A 21,336-nucleotide genomic window follows, 5' to 3' on the forward strand; every position below is an offset into this window, starting at 1 on the left:
TTCCTTCCACCTTGTCTAAAGCCCCAGTTCCAGCGGAAGAAAAGCAACCCCAAAGCATGATACTGCCACCACCATGCTTCACCATGGGAATGGTGTTCTTTTGGTGATGCGAAGTGCTGTTTTTGCACCAAACGTACCTTTTGGAATTCTGGCCAGAAAGTTCAACCTTGGTCTCATGAGACCATAACACATTTTCCCACATGGTTTTAGGAAAATTGATGTATTGTTTTGCAAATTTTATCTGGGCCTGAATGTTTTTCTGTGTAAGAAAATACTTTCGTCTTGCAACCCTACCATATAGCCCAGACATATGGAGAATACAGGAGATTGTTGTCACATGTAGTACACAACCAGTACTTGCCAGAAATTCCTGCAGCTCCTTCAGTGTTGCTGTAGGTCTCTTGACAGCCTCCCTGACCAGTTTTCATCTTGCCTTTTTATCAATTTTGGAAGGAGGTCCAATTATTTGCAACGTCACTGTTGTCCCATATTTTCTTCACTTTTTGATGATTGTCTTCACTGTGTTCCACAGTATAGCTAATGCTGTTTAAATTTTTTGTACCCTTCTCCTGACTGATACCGTTCAACAATGAGATCCCTCTGATGCTTTGCAAGCTCTCTGCAAACCATGGTTTTAGCTGTGGCAGGCAACTGAGTACATGTCAGGAAAATCCTACTAGGACAGCTGAACTTTATTTGGAGTTAATCAGAGTCTCTTTGATTGATGGCAGATGTGTACCCAAGAAGACTGAATGCTGTAATTAAATAAAAATGTGCTTCAATGAAGTATTAGTTTAAGGGTGTGCACAATTATCCAGCCAGCTTATTGTACGTTTTTTATTTTTTATATTTTTCTCCTAACAGATTTGTTTGTTTTTCAGTTGAATTGTACAGGTTGTAGGTTACATTATAGGTGGGAAAAGTTTTGAAATAATTTATTGTGGTCTCATTTTTTTATATCACGAAAGCCTGACATTTTAACAGGAGTGTGTAAACTTTTTATATCCATTGTATGACATGTCAAACCTGCCTTGAGGCAAACAATGTTTGTTAAAAGCTTTCTATATTTTTATAGTCAATAAAACATGAAATGCCTTGACCATCTACAGAACTAATCCCCAATCACTGGGCAAGCAGATATTTGATGACTACTCCCTTTAACAAGAAACTATTACAGACATGGATTCTCAATGCTCCCTTCATGGTAGAGTGAATCCAAAAGGAAAAAAATACAACCAGGAACAAAATGAAGTAGACCTCGTAGCTTCACAACCACGTTTTATTCAAAAACTTGAGCACTTTCGTCCCCAGTATCCTGGACTTCATCAGAATGACAGTACAACCCACAAACACACTTAAATACTTAAAAAGTACAACCCCATACAACCTAAGTAACCAGGAGTGGCTTTAGGTCAACTGGTGCCCTAGGCAAAAGGGCTCCACAGTTCCCACACCACACCACCTGGTGCCCCCATCCTGGTATACCTACCCCAAATAAATACTGGAAAAGTGCCCCTGCTAGAGTGGCGCCCTAGGCGGATGCCTAGTTGGCCTGTGCCTGAGGCTGGCTATGTAAGTAACCTATCATAAAATAGAGTTAATTAAAGTTTCCCACCAAGGTAGAATTAACTCTTGCAATACTGATGTACATCCTTATACTCTTTTACAAATACAAAAATACTAAAAATTACAACATGCAACAAGCTTTCATTCTTAAAAAAACTGCTTAAAAAGACAAAATCACTCAGACCCAGATGGGTCACAGCATTAGTTCGTAAAATCCACTGTAATTTAAGGTATTCTAAATAATCTGATTCAGGATCTCCCCTAGGACCCAAGTCACACTGATCAATAATACAGAATTTAAATACATGGTCCTTGTACTCCAAAATGTGTCTACACAATGCATTTTTAGTGTCCATTTTCTTTATGTAATACTGGTGTTGGTATATCCTGTCTTTCAGAGCTCTACAGTAGAGAAAAATTATACGAATGGAAAGATGTCAAAATGTGGGGCTTGTGCCCAATGTACGAACATTATGGTGTATAATAAAGTGTGTATTGGGGGACATACTGTTATAAAAGTTCCCGGCAGATTCTATTGTTACTCTAAGGAAGTGATATATGTTGTTTTACATCAGTCATGTAACTGTTTTTATATAGGGAAACTGTATTTTATGATAGTTTATTTAGGTTGTATGGGGTTGTAATTTTTAAGTATTTAAGTGTGTTTGTGGGTTGTACTGTCATTCTAATGATGTCCAGGATACCAGGGATGAAAGCACTCAAGTTTTTGAATAAAACTTTTATGTGAAGCTACGAGGTCTACTTCATTTTGTTCCTGGTTGTATTTTTTTCCTTTTGGATTTGTTCTGAGTTGATGATGGAAGGAGACCAGGGTAACAACACAATGACTAAAAAGGATCATCATAAAATGTTTAACGAACTAACTACATCTGTTAGTACTCTTACCATGCTGGTTGGTCAACTTAACCAGGAAGTATCTTCGGTTATGAATGGAGTAAGGAGTAGTAATTTACTGGACAGCAATTCTACAGGTGAAGGTCAGAGCCAGGCCACGTCTGGGATTACGCCGGCTCAGAGAGTACAAGAGAACATCCATTCACCATAAGACAATACCTCCTAAGCAGCTACAACACAGAGAGGGACTGTAACAATGACTTTCATTTATCCGATTGGTTGAATGCCGAAGTAGGATGGAGTAATGATGGAATTCAACATGGTGGCACCCAGGCATCGGCAGTTTAGTTGAATCAGCAATTAAAGCAGTTCGTGGACTATGTACTAAAATACAAAAAACTGCAACTCGAAAACAATTACTTAAGAGAATGTTTAAGAAGGGAAGAGATCCCAAAAGGACTACGGGTACAGATATATCTGAATGGACTCATTAAAAACTCTGCATTTCACGTTAAGTTGCTGGCTATATTTAACAAACATGGCTGTGATTTACTTACTTTGTTAATTAAACATAGTGAGTTAAAATGGTTGATTTTAACGCTCAAATTGAAAAGTTGAATGAAAATATGAAAATGGACTTATTGTTTCCCACTAAGGTTAGTGAGTTCAACAGTATTTTTGTTAGTGTGGAAAAAACTGCTATTCTATTGAAAGAAAAGAAAGGTAAAAAATTAAACCGTGACCACCTAGAATACACGGGTGGTTCTGCATACCCAGCCCCTCAGGGGTTTGGGAATAATAACAGGGAAACTTTTTATTACAATAATGTAAAAAATGAAGATGATATGTTTTTTGAAACTGCTGTGGATAATTTTGAAGGGAATACCAGGGCCCCCCTTTAGATCACAATGGAATAAGGAGGTCACAAAGACTTACAGAACAGAAGGAAAGACAACAGAATATGCACAATTATGGTGTACAGGATCAAGGTTATTTTTATCGGAGGGGGAGGGCTGGGGGAGGGGGAAATTTTAATATTAGGATCTATCTGTTAAGAATTTAATTATCTGATTAGTGATACCAATGAAGAAGCAGGACCAGTCCTAGTCATTAATGATGAGCAAGATTTTACTATTTATACTTATATTAGTGTGGAAGTCACCTGGGAATGGGCAAACCTCCTAGAGAGGGAGCTAAATTTTGTACCTAGTAAAAGAAGTAATGTGGTACAAACTGTTATACAACTTAAATTATTCACAAGTCAATTGAATTTAGTTTTTTTATTTAAGGATAACCCAGACTCTGCTACAGTTTGCTGTGAGGGAAAGGTTAGTTTGCTTATTATTTGTTGTATTTTGTATTACTTTACTGCCTTTTTCTATTTTGTATACTGTGATTTGTTTTCTTTACACTGTGTTTTACTTGTATTCTTCTTTTAACTGCATATAAAAACTTGAAAAGAGATCACAACTCTGTCTCTTGTGAGTCAGACAGAAATTAAAACAGGTCAATTAAGGAGTCACACATAAGTTAGAAGAGGTCAGTTAAAGTTAATCATCTGTGAACTGAGGGGTTGGAGCTAGGAACTAAATCTTCTATTTAAGGGGTAAAATAAAACATTTCAGAGCTTTACTGGAAAGGCTCATCCACACTCTGCTACAGTTTTCTGTGAGGGAAAGGTTAGTTTGCTTTTTATTTGTTGTATTTTGTATTACTTTATTGCCTTTTTCTATTTTGTATACCGTGATTTGTTTATTTTATACTGTGTTTTACTTTCATTCTGCTTTTAACTGCACATTAAATAATCTGATTCAGGACCTACCCTAGGACCTAAGTCACACTGATCAATAATACAGAATTTGAATACATGGTCCTTGTACTCCAAAATGTGTCTACACAATGCATTTTTAGTGTCCATTTTCTTTATGTCATACAGGTGTTGGTATATCCTGTCTTTCAGTGCTCTACAGTAGAGAAAAATTATAAGAATGGAAAGATGTCAAAATGTAGGGCTTGTGCCCAATGTAAGAACATTATGGTGTGTAATAAAGTGTGTATTGGGGGACATACTGTTATAAAAGTTCCATGCAGATTCTATTGTTACTCTAAGGAAGTGATATATGTTGTTTTACATCAGTCATGTAACTGTTTTTATATAGGGAAACTGTATTTTATGATAGTTTTCTTAGGTTGTATGGGGTTGTACTTTTTAAGTATTTAAGGGTGTTTGTGGGTTGTACTGTTATTCTGATGAAGTCCAGGATACCGGGGATGAAAGCAAGTTTTTGAATAACAAGTGGTTGTGAAGCTACGAGGTCTACTTCATTTTGTTCCTGGTTGTATTTTTGTCCTTTTGGATTTGTTCTGAGTTGATGATGGAAGGAGACCAGGGTAACAACACACCAACTGAAAAGGATCATCATAAAATGTTTAAAGAGCTAACTACATCTGTTAGTACTCTTACCATGCTGGTTGGCCAACTTAACCAGCAAGTTTCTTCAGTTATGAATGGAGGAAGGAGTAGTAATTTATTGGACAGTGATTCTACGGGAGAAAGTCAGAGCCAGGCCAGCTCTGGGATTACGCTGGCTCAGCGAGTACGAGAGAACGTCCATTCACCACAAGACAACACCTCCTACATGGCTAGAACACAGAGAATGACTGTAACCATGACTATGGACTTTCATTTATCCGACTGGTTGAATGCCGAAGTAGGGTGGAGTAATGATGGAATTCAACATGCCGGCACCCAGGCGTCTGTGGTTTCATTGAATCAGCAATTAAAGCAGTTCGAGGACTATGTACTAAAATACAAAAAACTGCAACACGAAAACAATTACTTAAGAGAATATTTAAGAAGGGAAGAGATCCTGAAAGGACTACGGGTACAGAAATACCTGAATGGACTCATTAAAGACTCTGCATTTCACCTTAAGTTGCTGGCTATATTTAACAAACATGGCTGTGATTTACTTACTTTGTTAATTAAACATAATTAGTTAAAAATGGTTGATTTTAATGGTCAAATTGAAAAGTTGAATGAAGGTATGAAAATGGACTTATTGCTTCCCACCAAGGTTAGTGAGTTCAACAGTATTTTTGTTAGTGTGGAAAAAACTGCTAATCTACTGAAAGAAAAGAAACTAAAAAATGAAACCATGACCACCTAGAATACATGAGTGGTTCTGCATACCCAGCCCCTAAGGGGCTTGGGAATAATAATAGGGACACTTTTTAGTACAATAATGTAAAAAATGAAGATGATATGCTTTTTGAAACTGCTGTGGATAATTTTGAAGGGAATATGCATGGTAATAACACCGAGGAAGGAGGTCACAAAGACTTATAGAACAGAGGAAAAGACAACAGAATATGCACAATTATGGGTGTACAGGATCAGGGTTATTTTTATCGGAAGGGGGGGGGATTTTAGTATCAGGATCTATCTGTGAAGAATTTAATTATCTGATTAGTGATACCAATGAAGAAGCAGTACCAGTCCTAGTCATTAATGATAAGCAAGATTTTACTATCTATAATTAGATTGGTGTGGAAGTCACCTGTGAATGGGCAAATCTCCTAGAGAGGGGGTTAAATCTGGTACCTAGTAAAAGAGGTAATGTGGTACAAACTGTAATACAACTTACATCATTCACAAGTCAATTGAATTTAGTTTTTTTATTTAAGGATAACCCAAACTCTGCTACAGTTTGCTGTGAGGGAAAGGTTAGTTTGCTTTTTATTTGTTGTATTTTGTATTACTTTACTTCCTTTTTCAATTTTATATACAGGGATTTGTTTGCTTTTTACTGTGTTTTACTTGTATTCTGCTTTTAACTACATATAAAAACTTGAAAAGAGACCACAACTCTGTCTCTTGTGAGTCAGACAAAATTTTTTCCCACCCGGTTACTGTTGTGTTCTTAAACACCACTGTCTTTCTAGTTGCCTGCCCCTTATGTTAATTTAACCATATATCTCATTTCCTGTCTGCTTTTAATGGCTGGTGTGAGTAAGCACAAAATTATCATTTTGTGAGGTCACCCCCCTTCAACTATTTAAATTTATTGGCCATCCTGCTGTATTGTAGTACCAGAATAAAAAAGTGAGCACCCACTTTCAATCTATTTTGCTGTTTTAAAAATAGTGACTCTCCACTAAAACTTAACTTTTTAGAGAGGTAAAATGTAAGTTACCTACTTTCACATCTAACTCCTCTACTTAATACTGCAGTGTTTAATATAAACCATTTTTTTCATCTTACTTTTAAGCATCTGTTGCAAGACCACCAGTTAAAGGAGAGCCCACATTCTGCCTCTCAGTAGTCATCTTGGGTATAGTGCTTCTGTTTTTTTCCTGGTGAGAGAAGGAGTGCAGTTACATTATTTCATGGAGACTGCTGATCACCAGAAAGCTTAATAACTCCTTTATAGGTGACAGCTTGGAATCTGTGCTTATATTCTGATCCTGGTGAGAGTAGGAGCAGAGTGCATTGACTCCTGACTCTTCCTGGTTGGAGAGTGAGTGTCTGTACTTAACGTACCTTAACGGTCTGGTTGCTATTCAAGGCATCTACCAGGAAAAGGCTACAGCCTGCAGACCCTTGCATCATCTGGGACAAGACTGTGAATCACCAAACAGGCCATGGCCTGCTTCTCTTCCTGGGACTGGTGCTAACATTTTGCTTCTGGTGAGAGAAGAAGCAAAGGAGTACTGTATCCCAAAAGAGTGAAGCTGTGCTGAGACCAGCATTAGTAGTAGCCAGGCAGTAGCCATTCATGCTACTCTCCTCTTTTCATTATTCCTGACAAGCTAATTCTTTATTTTTCAGTAAGTACTGCTTGATTTCCTTCTAACTTCAGAATATCTGCCTAAATACTTAATCTTTAAATTTTCAGGTTCTACGTATTAGTTTCCCCTCAAGTGTTTGGCAGTGCTCTGTACAGACTCAGACACCTTGACTTGACATTTTTTCATGTAAAAGGAATATATAAGGAAACAGCTCCAATACTTAGTAATAATAACCATCCCTCCTGGCATGTCTAAAGGTCAGTTTCCTGTGCTTTCTCCTATTAACCTGGTGAACCTGGGCATTCTGAGGCAGGGTAGCAACTGCCTCGTGTACACAGACAACCCTCTCCTCTTACCTCCCAACACTCAGACTTGTGAGAGATGCACTTATATATCCAAACTGGAAGCCGTGCATTCTCAAGCCAAGACCAGAATAGCTGATCAAGAGGAGAAGGTCAACACCTGCACCACACTACATGCAACACATAGCCATCCAGAACACCCACCATCACAGATCTCACATAAAAACACAAACCACATACCCACCTTCGTGGAAGCTCTCAATAGAAATCTACCCAAACAGCAGAGACCTCCAAGGCAAAAACACACTCGACCACCACAACACAGTACAATCCACAAGATGCATAGCTCACCTACACAGTGTGCCACTCAACTTAACCCCTAAGGCAAAACAGCTTGCCCAATACTCTAATCATATGTGACTTGATAGTGAGGCACAGTGATGTCCCATTTACTAAGATGAATAAGGAGAAAGTAACAGTCAGCTGTCTATCAGGTGCGAGAATCAGACACATAACACATGCACTCAGGTCACTCCACAAGTACAAGTATCACTCAGTCACTGTCCATGTGGGTGTGAATGACCTGAGATGCACCTCCTTGGACTACATGAAAAGAGACATGGAGGAGTTCTCAGATTATGTGGCCCAGGCAGGTATGACCCTAGCCGTGAGCAGCATCCTACCGTCACCCAGAATGATACTGGAGTACAAGCAGAAAATGACTGACTTCAACAATTGGCTAAGTTTCTGGTGTCAATCTAAGGGGATCCAGTATCCAGTGTCTCTTTGGGATGACATGAGTGACAGACCTCGATGCTTTGCCAGAGATGACCTGTATCTGTCACCCCTGGGTTTCCGGATACTGGCTAAGGCTCTTGCCACCATTATAGTGCCTTGTTTAGGCAATGTTCCAAAGACCAAATTACCACAATAACAGCTATAAATAAATGCAATCTGAGGGTCATCTCAAGATGCACTTGCTCGAAGCACCCGTCAAAATGGAGAACATCGACATTTGTGCTGTAATGGAGACCTGGTTTAAAGCAGCAGAAAGCACCCCTGTGCCACCAGGCTAAAACTCATTCCACACCTTTCGGCCCCAGAACTCGGGTCGAAGCTCCAAAGGTGGTGGTGTCTCCATATTCATAAAGGATATACACACCTTTAGGCTAGTAGCCCAGCATAACACATCTGAAATACTTCAGGTATAACACTTGGTAAGATGGCGATTCAGGTTATAGCCTGCTATAGGTCCCCAATCATGTCCCAAGACTCTCACTCCACATTCCTAAGCACCATGCACACTATTAGGGTCCAACCCAACACTCTCATACTAGGTGACTTCAACTACCTCACCATCAACTGGGAAAACTACTCATGCACCAATGCACTGGCCCAACGCTTCCTGGAATTCATCAATTCCAATGCCCTGGACCAGCTCATTCTTACCCCCACTAGAGGAAGCAACACCCTTGACCTGGTTATTACTAACATGGGCAACCATTGCTCTACACCAATAGTCAATTCCTCCCTGGTTAGATCCAACCACAAACAAATCAACATGGAAATCCACATCTCACCCACATCCCCTGCAAAGGTAACCACCATGAAAAATGTTTCCAAAGCTAACTTTGTGCTCCTAAAAACAGAGGTGGCTAACATCATGGCACTCATGTCAATGGAATATAGATGCAAGACTGCTGAATCATACACCAGTGCACTTGTAAGAACAGTGCACTGTAAGAACACGTACATAAATGCATGGAACTAGCCATACCCAACAGAACCAAGACGCTCTCCTCCAAAAAAGGAAGACTATCTGGTGGTCCCCTGCCATTAATAAACTCTACAACAGAAGGAAGAAACTGTTGCAGAAAAGGTGAAGTCCCAAGACTGGAAAAACTCCCTTATTAGCCTCAAAAAAAAGTTGAGATCCCCCATCAAAACCTCTAAAGTTAGCAATGAAGACAGAATTACGACAGACACTAAAAACAACCACAAAGCCTTCTATAGTTATATCAGAAATCTCTACAGCAAAACACAGGTTTGCTATGATTTAATGCAGAACAGATATTGCCAACATACTGGCCGACAGATTCAGTACCAACTTTACTCCTCTCTCCCCCTGTAAAGGACTAATCACAATACCGGAGGAATGCCAGGCAGCCAGCATTACTGCAGCACAGGTTAAAGCTGCATTGTTCAAGGCCAAGAATACAGCTTCCATGGGACCCGACAATATCCCTGGATGCATTCTTCATGAACTGCAAAGTGAACTGGCACCACATCTGTGTGCCCTGTTTAATCACAGCCTCACCTCAGGCTTTGTCCCTACTGAATGGCACACTGCTACAGTCATCCCTCTCCATAAAGGAGGAGTGACTACAGACTCTGGGAATTATCACCCCATTAGCCTGATGAGTCTGATAAGTAAGGCTATGGAGCGCATCATCCTGGACCTAATTAACAAGGATATAGGGAATCTCCAAACTCTAGATCCCACGTAAATTGATCTTCTGAAAGGTAGATCATGCCTGTTCAACCTGGTTGACTTCTTTGAGTCAGTCACCAGAGCTGTGGATGAGGGCAAGGCAGTTCATACAGCCTACCTCAACCTGGCCAAGGCCTTTGATACCATTTCCCACTCAGGAATTATTGATAAACTCACCAAACTAGGCATCAACCCCTATATCTCTAGGTGGGTTACAAATTAGCTCACAGATAGAACCCACAGTGTGAAAGTAGTGGACTCTAAGTCAGACTGCTGACCAATCAGGAATGGAGTCCCACAGGGATCATTCCTGGGTCCTCTCCAGTTTGGCATCTACTTCTCAGAAGTCCAGGCCAACACAGAGGGACTCTGGCTGACCAGGTTCGCAGATGACTGTAAGCTGGGATTCATTATTAACTCCCCAAGGGATGTAGACAGCCTACAGAGAGGCCTCATGGAGACCAATGACTGATGTCGATACCATGGCCTTAAGCTTAATGCCAAAAAATGTGCCCTCATCCCCTTTGGGAAAAACTCACTTCCCACTAATTACCACACTGATGGGAGCCCACTGAACACTGAAGTCATTATGAGAGATCTGGGGACACAGGTTGACAGCAACCTCTCTTTTGACCACCACATTGTCACTGTGGTTAGAAAGCCCTTCTATGTGGCACATCTCATTACCAAGGGTTTTACACCCAGGAAGAAAGAGGTCATCATCTCTCTCTACTCTTCCCTCATTAGGCAAATCATCAAGTATAACGTCCCATTTGGCATGTACCTCACTAGACACATGCAACAGCTGGAAAGGCCACAAAAGTACCTCACAAAGAGGATCCTAAGCCTTAAACACGTCGTACATGGACAGACTAAAAAAACTCCAGCTATTCTCTGTCTCATATTGTCTACTAAGAGGCGATCCCTGCTTGACTTGCAAAGCCATGTCTGACCCAGTTCTGTTAGAAATGCTACATCCAAAGAAATCCCAATCTCTCTGCACCACACACTCCAGAGACCTCAACCTCATTACCACAATCAACAGAACATGCTGGAGGGGCAGGTTCATAACCCAGAGACTGCCCGTGCTCTGGAATAGACTTCCCATACATGTCAAGCAGAGCTCCTCATTGGCGCTCTCAAGAGAAATCTTGATGAGTGGATGGGAAATAGAAAGTTCACCCTTGGGATCACTTCAGTGGCTCTACTTGATAGATGCACTGGGAACTAACGTAGGGCAGCACGATGCCAGAGCACTTCTATGGACTAGCCTTGTAAAGGTTCCAAGGCCATTAGCCTAGTAAACACCTATGAACTTATGATAAACTAACTCATGAATTATTAAGGCCAAGTACTTTTTTGCCAGTTGCTCATCCTGCAGTTAGTTTATTTAAAAAAGTATGTGAGCAAGAGGTACGTGAGGTATTAAAAAACAAACCAGATAACAATATTCAAGTGACTTTAACTAGTGAAAAAGTGGGCTTGTTAAATGAGATTGTATCTAATAAAAACATTAGGGTTATGAAACCAGATAAGGTGGGGACTGGTTGCAATGGATGGGGTGGATTATACTGATAGAATGTTTAACATATTATTTACTGACACCTATGGTGAGGCTTCAAGGAACAAATTAAATATTACGTATAGGAATGTCAAATTAAATTTGGACCAGATGGTTATTAATGAAGAACTCACTGTTGACGAGTATAGATACCTGTCTATGGACCACCCCAGGATCCCGACTATGTTCAGGATCCCAAAAATCCACAAAAATATAACCCCCCCACATGCCCTATAGTTGATGCATCAGGCACTATCACTTTGACTATAGTGAAGTATATAGACTTTCACCTTAAGAACATTCTCACTGACTATGAGTACATTTTAAAGATTCATGAGACTTTTTATCAAAAGTTAAAAATGATTTTTACTCTGATGATCTTATATTAGTTACAGTGGACATGTGTGACTTGTTTTCTGTAATCCCACAGGAGGAAGGTTTGGAAATGTTCTATGAATTTATGTGTCAACATCCAGGTTTTTCTGGAAGGAAAGCCAATACCCTAAGGAGTCTAATGGAAATGGTTTTAGAAAATAATTTTTTGGTTTTTGAAAACCAAATATACAAATAAGTTAAAGGGGTAGCAATGGGGGCAGGATGTCCCTCCTTTTTGCGGATATTGTTTTGGCCCAATGGGAGAAAACCTGTATTTTTACATCAGGCTTTGAAGAAGAGTGGCGTATGTATGGTAGGTTTTTGCATGACATAGTAATTTTTTGGAAGGGTAGTGAGTTACGATTAATGGAATTCTATGATTACTTAAACAATTGTACATGATTTTTAAAGTTTACCATGAATTTTGACTATGAGAAAGTTAATTATCTTGACGTACCCATTTACAAAGATAAAATTAATAAAAAATTAGTATCTACATTATATTGGAAGCCAACATACTCAAACTGTTTACTACATTTTAATAGTTGTCATCCTCCACATCAAAAGAAAGCATTAGTTAAGGGCCAATTGTTTGTTTAGCAAGGATCGCGTCAGAAAACCATCTATTCCTTGATCAATGTGAAACATTGAGTAATGTTAGAAAAAGAGGCTACCCAGGCTTATTTGTTGAAAACATTCTTTGTGAAGTAAGAAGGAAAAGAAATGCTGGTATTTATGCACCCATTCTAGGCACATTTGGGGTTAGTACTGAATTAAATACTAGCTTTATGAAGAATATGAATGATGGGTGGAACAAGTCATGCACTGTATAATTTAACCAGGAATTCTACTCTATTTGTAGTATAATAAGGAGAAACTGGGATCTTTTTAGAGCTTATCCAGATTTTTTACAGGTTGTTGGAGAGAAACCCAACATAGTATATAAAAAAGAAAGCAGCTTTAACAGCTGTTGGAAAGGGCAGAGAAAAATTATAAGAATGGAAAAATGTCAAAATGTGGGGCTTGTGCCCAATCTAAGAACATTATGGTGTGTAATAAAGTGTGTATTGGGGGACATACTGTTATAAAAGTTCCCAGCAGATTCTATTGTTACTCTAAGGGAATGATATATGTTGCTTTATGTCAGTCATGTAACTGTTTTTATAAAGGCAAAACTGTAAGAGCACTGAAAGACAGAATATACCAACACCTGTATGGCATAAAGAAAATGGACACTAAAAATGCATTGTGTAGACACATTTTGGAGTACAAGGACCATGTATTTAAATTCTGTATTATTGATCCATGTGACTTAGGTCCTAGGGGAGGTCCTGAATCAGATTATTTAGAATACCTTGAATTACAGTGGATTTTACAAACTAATGCTGTGACCCATCCTGATCTGAATGATTTTGTCTCTTTAAGCAGTTTTTTTAAGATTGAAAGCTTGTTACATGTTGTATTTTTTTGTATTTTTATATTTATAAGAGTATATGGCTGTACATCAGTATTGTAAGACTTAATTCTACCTTGGTGTGAAACTTTAATTAATTCTGTTATGATACTTAGGTTGTATGAGGTTGTACTTTTTAAGTATTTAAGTGTGTTTGTGGGTTGTACTGTCATTCTGATGAAGTCCAGGATACCGGGGATGAAAGTGCTCAAGTTTTTGAATAAAAAGTGGTTGTGAAGCTATGAGGGCTACTTCATTTTGTACACGGTAGATTGGAAATCAGTCATCTGAATAAGGACAAGTAGAAAGTGAACAGTTTCAAGAGTCACAACTACTTATCCTGAGTACTAAAGATCATTCCAGACACCTGGGGCTGATGTTTAAGGGTAACGTTTCTTTCCAGAGCTTGGAAAGTTCCAGCACTGATAACCACTACAGATTTGACTACAAAAATTAAAGCAGGCTGCCTCTACACTGCTTCTCTTGCTGCTAATTCAGTTTTAGAAATTTGAGTGGAAGTGAGAATATGGAAAACAAAATGAATTTTACCTTCTGCTGTGAGTTCTGCAATCCAGATTTCAGAAGCTTCTCTTAAAATAAAATGCCTGCTTGTATGACCTGATATCTGTCACTGAAAAAGATCTGAAGTCTCAATAAGTTTCAGTTTTTTGATTTTAGGAGGATACTGTCTAAATTCTTTATCATTTTGCAAAAGATTTGGCTACTGCATTTTCTTTTACCAAAGGAAATAGAAGGAAGTGCAGCAAAAGAAGAAATATCTAACAATCTAACAGCATCTGGTGTTCAATAAACTTAGCTTTTTCTTTTGTTTTTTTTTTTTTGTTTGTTTTTTTACTATTGGTATCATAGTGAGCAAATGACTCCACTAAAACATAAACACTGTAAATGAAAGTTTTTAGGTGGAATACAACAGTCACATGAGTATTTGTCGGTCATTTTTAGGTGATAGCATTGGAAAAACTCAACTTACTTTTAAAAAGGAAATCTGAAAAGTAATGTAGATCACTGATCTCCACGGACCTTTTTCAGACTCAGCCCAGAAGATGTGTCTGGTTAAGTGACTTGCTCAGAGTCACACAGAAAATGGAGGCTCAGGGAATCAAAAAAGGGAATACTTAAGTTATTAATGCTGACAGCACTGATCACTCTGTGATATTAATAGTGCCTGCAATTTTACTTGTGTGGACTGCCTTGTCTCATTAACAGTATTTAAGGGCAAACCATATGCATTTAACTGTGGTACTGAATTTGCAGTATTCGGTGCTGCAATTATGCACATTACATTGTGAGAAAATGACTTCAGCAGAAATAGAAATGCAAAATATGAAGGTCATGTGCTTTCAATAACACTAGCTTCTTTCATTCATGTCCATCCAATACAACACATGGGTCCTCACAGCCACTTATCAGATCTGACCCGGCAACATTGGTGCTCCAGCCTCAAGCCCTTTAAGAAATTTTCTTCCCATAATGCATTTGTTCTCCAAAATCCGTCAGATCTCAGTTGACACCTAAGAATTAGTTATGAGATACTGAAAGGAGAAGATTCCACTGGAGAAACAAACAGTCCTTCAAGTCATACATGAAAGAGAATAGGGGCTGGCATATCCGACATAAATAAATGAAATAATTTAGTGTTCTGTAAGTATATAACTTTAGTATACTAGTCATTCAGTTTGTCCGATCCAACATATAGGTCAGAATCCCCAGTTACAAACTTCCTAGGTGGCCTTACGATAGGAGAACTTTTAGAACAGTAGCACTGAAGGATGCTCAGGGTCTACAGAAGCAGTCCATTTTATAATAATTAATGAAGGCATGCATGGATGACCAAGCAGCAGCATCACAGATGTCACTTTTGGAAAATGACCTGAAGAAGGCTGTAAAGGTGGCTACAGCCCCAGTAGAATGTGCTTTAGGCTTACCTGGCAAGGGTTTATTCTGCTTGGTGTACATGAAGGTGATACAATCTGATAGCCATCTAGAAAGAGAAACTTTTGATACCTTCCACCCCAATCTGTTCAAGGCAAAAGAAATAAACAGGTGTGCATCTTTTCCAAAATATTTGGTTCTGTGCAGATAGAATCTTAACTTCCTATGAATGTATGAAGGATGTATTCTCTGTTTGAATAGTTCAAAAAAAGTACTGGTAAATGCAGTGGTTGAGATACGTTGGCTTCTGTAGCCACCTTAAGAATAAAAGACTGTTACTTCTGAAGGAAATCCTATCTTTGTAAAAAATGATATAAGAAGGTAAGGAAGACCAGGCTTGAAATTCAGAAATCCTCCTAGTCTATGTGACACTCACTAGAAAAATAGATTTTCAGGATTAAAATTACAGGTGAGCTGAGGAGGCCAGCTCAAAGGCCGGTTTGGTTAGGGCTTCCATCACTAGATTCAAATCCAAAGGTTGTGATGGGTCTTTGATGGGAGGTCTAAGTAAAAAATACCTTTTAATAAAGCCCTGCAAACCTTGTGTGAGGTGATGGAATGGTCTGCAAAACCTATATTAAAATTGGAAATCGCTGCAGTTTGGACACTGATGGTTGAATAGTTAATAGATTGGAAGATGGAATCTACAAAATGAAGAATATCAGAAATTAGAGCAGAAGAGAGGTCAGTATGTTGACTGACTGTCCAAATAGCAAAATGCTTCCATTTACTGCAGCAGATTCTAAGTGTGGACTCCTTTTGTGAAGCAGTAAGGAGTCTGACTACCTCCGCAGGGAGAGAGTGGTCCATGGAGATTAGTGGAATTGGAGAAAAGTGATTAACTTTAGATTGGGAATGTCTGGGTGAGGCTTCCCAACTTGGTGGATGACTTGATCCAGGATGGGATTCAGAAGCTAAGGGGACTTCCATAGATGCATTCTCAGGAAGGGAAACAAGATTTGTCTGTGCCAGAAGGGAGCTATGAGGATGACTATTGCCTTGCACTTCATTGCTTTCTGTAGAAATGTGGGGATAAGAGGGATAGGTGAACAAACAAAGTAGCACTTGAGGCCATGGTTTAGACAGAGTTTCCCTTGGTGACTGTCCCTGAGGGGAAATCAAGGCAAAGAACCTGCTGCATTACATATTTTGTGGAGAGTTGAATAGGTCGCAATGCTTGCCCTACTGATGAACTATTTTACTATCGTTGACTTAATGGATCACACGTGAGGTGTGACAAATGTCCTGCTTAGCCTGTCCAATAAGCAATTGGAAATCTGGGAATGTGTGTTGCCACAAGAAAGCAGTGTAAGGACATTGCTTTTTGATGTACCAAAACTACCACCATGTCATCTGTTTGGATGGAGATCACACCCTGAGAAAGGTGGTCCTGGAACTCCTGCAACAAAAGGAGGACCACTCTCAACTCCAAGAAATTTCTACAAGAATTTGCATCTCTGTCTGACTGTTTGATCACTGACCTTGCACCATCCTTCCCTTGTAACTGCCCTCCCAACACACCAGAGAGGAAACGTCCACGGTTGCTGTTGCTACTGAATTTGGGGTCACAAAAGGTTTGTCCCCAGCAACTAGTGGCAAAACTAGCCAACACGTGAGATGCAAGCTGCGTGAATCCATGATGATTATAGCTTTGGACAGAGGATGCAGGCACTGAGACCACTGAGCCTGTAAGGAGCCACTGTAAAATTCTCATGTGAAAGTTAGCAAACTGAATCATTATGATTGAAGAAGCCATGAGACCTAGAATTTGCAGCAGCAAAGCTGCTGTGGGAGCTGTAGAGAGAAGGAGCAATTGCATGGCTTCTACTAAAGTCTATAATATTTCCAGTGAAAGAGAAACTACAAACTGTGTAGCATCTAACCTTCACCTTATAAAGGTAAGATTCTGCATGGGAGTCCGACAGGATTTTTGAAGACCGACTGTAATGCCTAGTGAAGTACAAAGATTGTACAGATATTTCTAGGCTTCAAGAAAAGACTTCATCAAGGGGGCAGCTAGGAGCCCATCATTTGGGTACAGAAAGATTTTGTACCTCAAGAGTCATATATGGGCTGCTAGAATGGCCATGTATGTGGTAAACACCCTGGTGGCTGTGGTGAGTCCAAATGGTAGGACTCTGAACTGATAATGTTGGTTCCTATGCAGAAGCATATATATTTTCTCAATGTCTGTGCAAACTTGATGTGAAGGTAGGCATCTTGGAAATCTATGGAGCATATCCAATCATTCGCCCTGTGATAGGACAGAACTGACTGTGACATGATGATACTGAAGCAGGTCTTACAAACATATTTGTTGAGGGAACTTAGGTCTAAGATTAGCCAGAGGTCCTTTAAACCAAAAAGAATTTGGGAGTAGAAGACTGAATCAGTGTGGTCTGATAGCACCTCTTGGATTGCTCTTTTTTCTAGAAGAGATATTATTTATCTCCTGGATGCTTTTGCCTGACTAGCTGGAACATTTGGCACTGGCCTGGTTGGCTGGGGTGAGGTGGGGTGGGGTTAGGAAAAAGAGAATGTAACAGTCTCTGGCTATTATCCCTATTATCCATTCGTCTTGTGTGATGGCCTGCCACACAAGTGGATAGAGGGACAGACATCTTCCGATTGTCTCCAGAGTGGAGCAGTTGGGAAGACCTTCAGGGTTACTGCTGTTTATGATCTGAAAATGGACCATGGTACCCCTAGTTCTGCAGACCTTGCCCTCCCCACCTCTGGGCTGGTGTCCATTAAGGGGGCTGCCTCTGTTATGGCCTCCCTATCAGTAGGTGAATCAAACTGTTCATGTTTTAACCTTCTAAACCATAGTGAATGGGGACCCCTCTGGTTCCTGGAATATGATCTCTATGAGGCCTTGAACTTAATTCTGATGGTAGAAAGAGTCTTACCATCTTGTTCACACTTCTGCATTCTTTCTTTAACTGAAAGACCAAAAATCGATGATCCGTCAAAGGGGCATTAGTAAAGAATGCCTTGAAGTTGTCTGCAAAGTTGCACAGGCGCAGCCATGTGTGACATCTCATTGCAATATGACCCCGGCTGCCTTAGCCACTCCATCTGTCATGTTGTTCATCAAGCACATGGAGATGCTAGCTATGTTTGACATAGTATTTAATTTTGTCTCAAGTTGCTTACTATCATCTGCTGGTATAAGGCTCCTCAGAAGAGATGCAGCTTGTTGAGTCAGTCTCTCTGGAACCTATTCATGTGAGTGGTGTAGTTCAGGACACATAGTTCAAAGGTGCCTGAAGCATATGCCTGCTTCCCTAATTTATCCATCACATGGACTTTTTATTGAGAGGGTGAATGGAAGCAGAGTCTCTAAAAGTTCTTGTTTTGTAGCTGCCACCACAATCATGGAGTCTACAGCTGGAGATTTGGGCTAAAAAGGTTTAATTTTTTTGGCAGGTGAAGAATTTTGTCTAGCTTTCTGGGGACTGCTTCACAACTGTCTGGCTCCCTCCATGACCTCTTGACTGGGAGGTCAATTAGCTTGTCTGCTGGAGGTACCACCCAGGGCATTGATGGTGTTGAGCCATAAGCCTAAAAAAGAACAGTCTCATCCTGGAGGGGGTGGTTGACAGGCCACACTCCCCTCTGACATATTAACTCTAAGATATCACCAAAAGAGGCATTATGTGAAGGGCATTGTGGGAAACCCTCTCAATCTGCTAGGCTGAAGTCCGTAGTAGGAAATTCTGAAGGGGAATCTAGGTGCTCCCTCTTGCACACCCTATTTTTTGGAATATTAGTTGATGTGTCGTCTGACTCCTCAGAGGACCTGGCCTGCTGCTGGGCACATGTAATGAGATTCATGGCCTTGTTCTGGCCCAAAGGCACTTGAAGATAAGAAAGCATGACAGAGAAAGAGCCTTGGGGTGAAATCACACATTGGGGGGCCTAACTTAAGTTCTGGATGTGAAACAGAAAATCATCACCAGCACCTGGAAGGCTGATCTAACCTCAGTGGGATCTGATGACCTTGCTCAGATTGTGAGTCCAGAATCTCCCTTCAGTGAGATGGTTCCAATTGTCAGAGGGGGCTCTGCAACTCTGAGGTTGAATGGCTCCAATGGCAGGCACAGCACTAAAGAGTCTAGAGCCAAAGATCCTGACAAGAGCAGAGGAGCTGAAGCCAGATCCAAAGTTGGCATCATGGTCATCCTTGATCTCAAGACAGTATCGACTCTAACAGTGGCTCTGAGAAGGTCTGATCTGTGAACTTCAGAGCAGAAAATGCTCAAGGAATCAGCAACAAGGACAGCAGTCCCTGTGAAAGTGACAGATCTAGGGGCACTGGATCTGAAGTTCAGACCACTGAAGGAATCAGAATGTTGGCAAACTGGGTGGATCCAACTATCATCAAAGCTGAAGTGGATGGAATGACTTCCATCTCAACTGGTACCCTTAAAAACATCTGCATCAAGTGGTTCAAATCTGCTTTAGAAGTACTCCTGCAAGACCTGAAGTATATGTTTGAAAGAGCAGATGAGGTCCAAGAAGTAAGGGGCTGTTTAGCCCCATCACCAGTGAGATCCTTAGCAGGCATAGCATGAAAAATGAAGGCATCCAATAGGATTGGAACCAGATAAAGATATAAGTCAAAGTAGCACTAAGGATTCCTCTAATCTAGGTTTTTTTTTGTAGTCACAAAGGAAGACATCTGATCCAAGGACCTCTTCTTTGGATCCAAGTCCTTGACCTTTGGAGGTTTATAAGAGTGCTTTTTTGGGTTTTGAGGTCTCTGGATCCAGTGGAAGTAGGCCTTTGAGTATAAGTTTATTCCTATGGTCTGCCAAGGCCCTAGGGCCAAAATCCTTGCAAATCTTGAGGTTTACAGAAAAATAAGGGACATGCAAGCACACTGCACCCTGACTGTGGAGATCCTGAGGTGGGATTTATATTCCTACACATTAAGCATTTTTTGAAACTGGTTTGTTTGTCCATCACTAAGCAAAAAATACCATCATCATACTACTACAGCTAGTCAAAGTGATGACAGTTTTCAAACAGGTTATAATTTCACACACAAATTATAACTGACTTAACAAGGGACTAAAGATAATTTTAATTATTTCACAATTAAAATGGGCTAAGATACTATCCTACAGACTCTACAGACTACAAATTACAACTTACAACAGTCTTGGAAAAAGGGCAGGAATGCAAAGGAAGGGGAAATACATATTAACAACAACAGTTGTAAAGAAAACCAAAACAGCCAAAAGGGCTGTAACTTTATCTGACTATTACTTAACTATAATCTATAATAAAATACATTAACTGTACAAGAAAAGCTGTCAAATGTTAAGAAGGAGGTGGGGCACTTTGCATAGGCAAACATGTCTGGTCGTGAAGGTGGCTAGTGAAATCTGAGGTAGTTAGATGAACAGCTGCATTATGGGAGTGAAAATTCTTAAAGGGTTTGAGGCCAGTGCTCTGATGTTACCGGGTCAGCTCTGACAAGCAGCTCCCAGGGCCCACGCATCAGATCAGATGGACTGAATGAATACGATCCTGCTTTTCTTATTCGGTTGATAAGATTTTCTCACATTTTTCTTTTCATGCTTAGGACTAGTCAGTTTTAATATACTCACATATCTAATTCACAATGAAAAAATGCCACAATGTTTTTAATATATGCATGTAAAGTAAATATTTTATGTATTTTGTAATTATTAACACTGTACAGCTTTTTTTTCTTGTACAATAAACAAATCCTGTTATGTTACTTTATGTATGTAGTTTGCAACATACTCTGTATTTATATCTGTAATAACTGTGATGCTTTTTTTCTTAGACCTCTGCTTTAAATGGGATCTATCCTAGTCTGACTTTTCCAGTAAACAAATATATAGATAGACAGATAGATTGATAAATAAATTATTGTCCCACATACCAGCAGACAGGAAAATTGCACCAAGATAACCAACTGATGTTAAGCGTTAATGAGTTAAGCCTGCCTTTC

The 21,336-nt window shown here is 39.8% G+C and overlaps 1 protein-coding gene across 4 annotated transcripts in view; it reads right to left on the reverse strand.

The window, feature by feature from the left end:
• Positions 1–21,336, reverse strand: part of CCHR1.PART0H22orf23 (chromosome chr1.part0 C22orf23 homolog) — an 842,373-nt gene that overhangs the window by 398,081 nt on the left and 422,956 nt on the right. The gene's annotated exons all lie outside the window — the stretch shown is intronic.

This window comes from Protopterus annectens, chromosome 1.part0, assembly GCF_019279795.1.
Source record: "Protopterus annectens isolate FY-2018-M chromosome 1.part0, PAN1.0, whole genome shotgun sequence".
Classification (NCBI taxonomy): Eukaryota; Metazoa; Chordata; order Ceratodontiformes; family Protopteridae; genus Protopterus; species Protopterus annectens.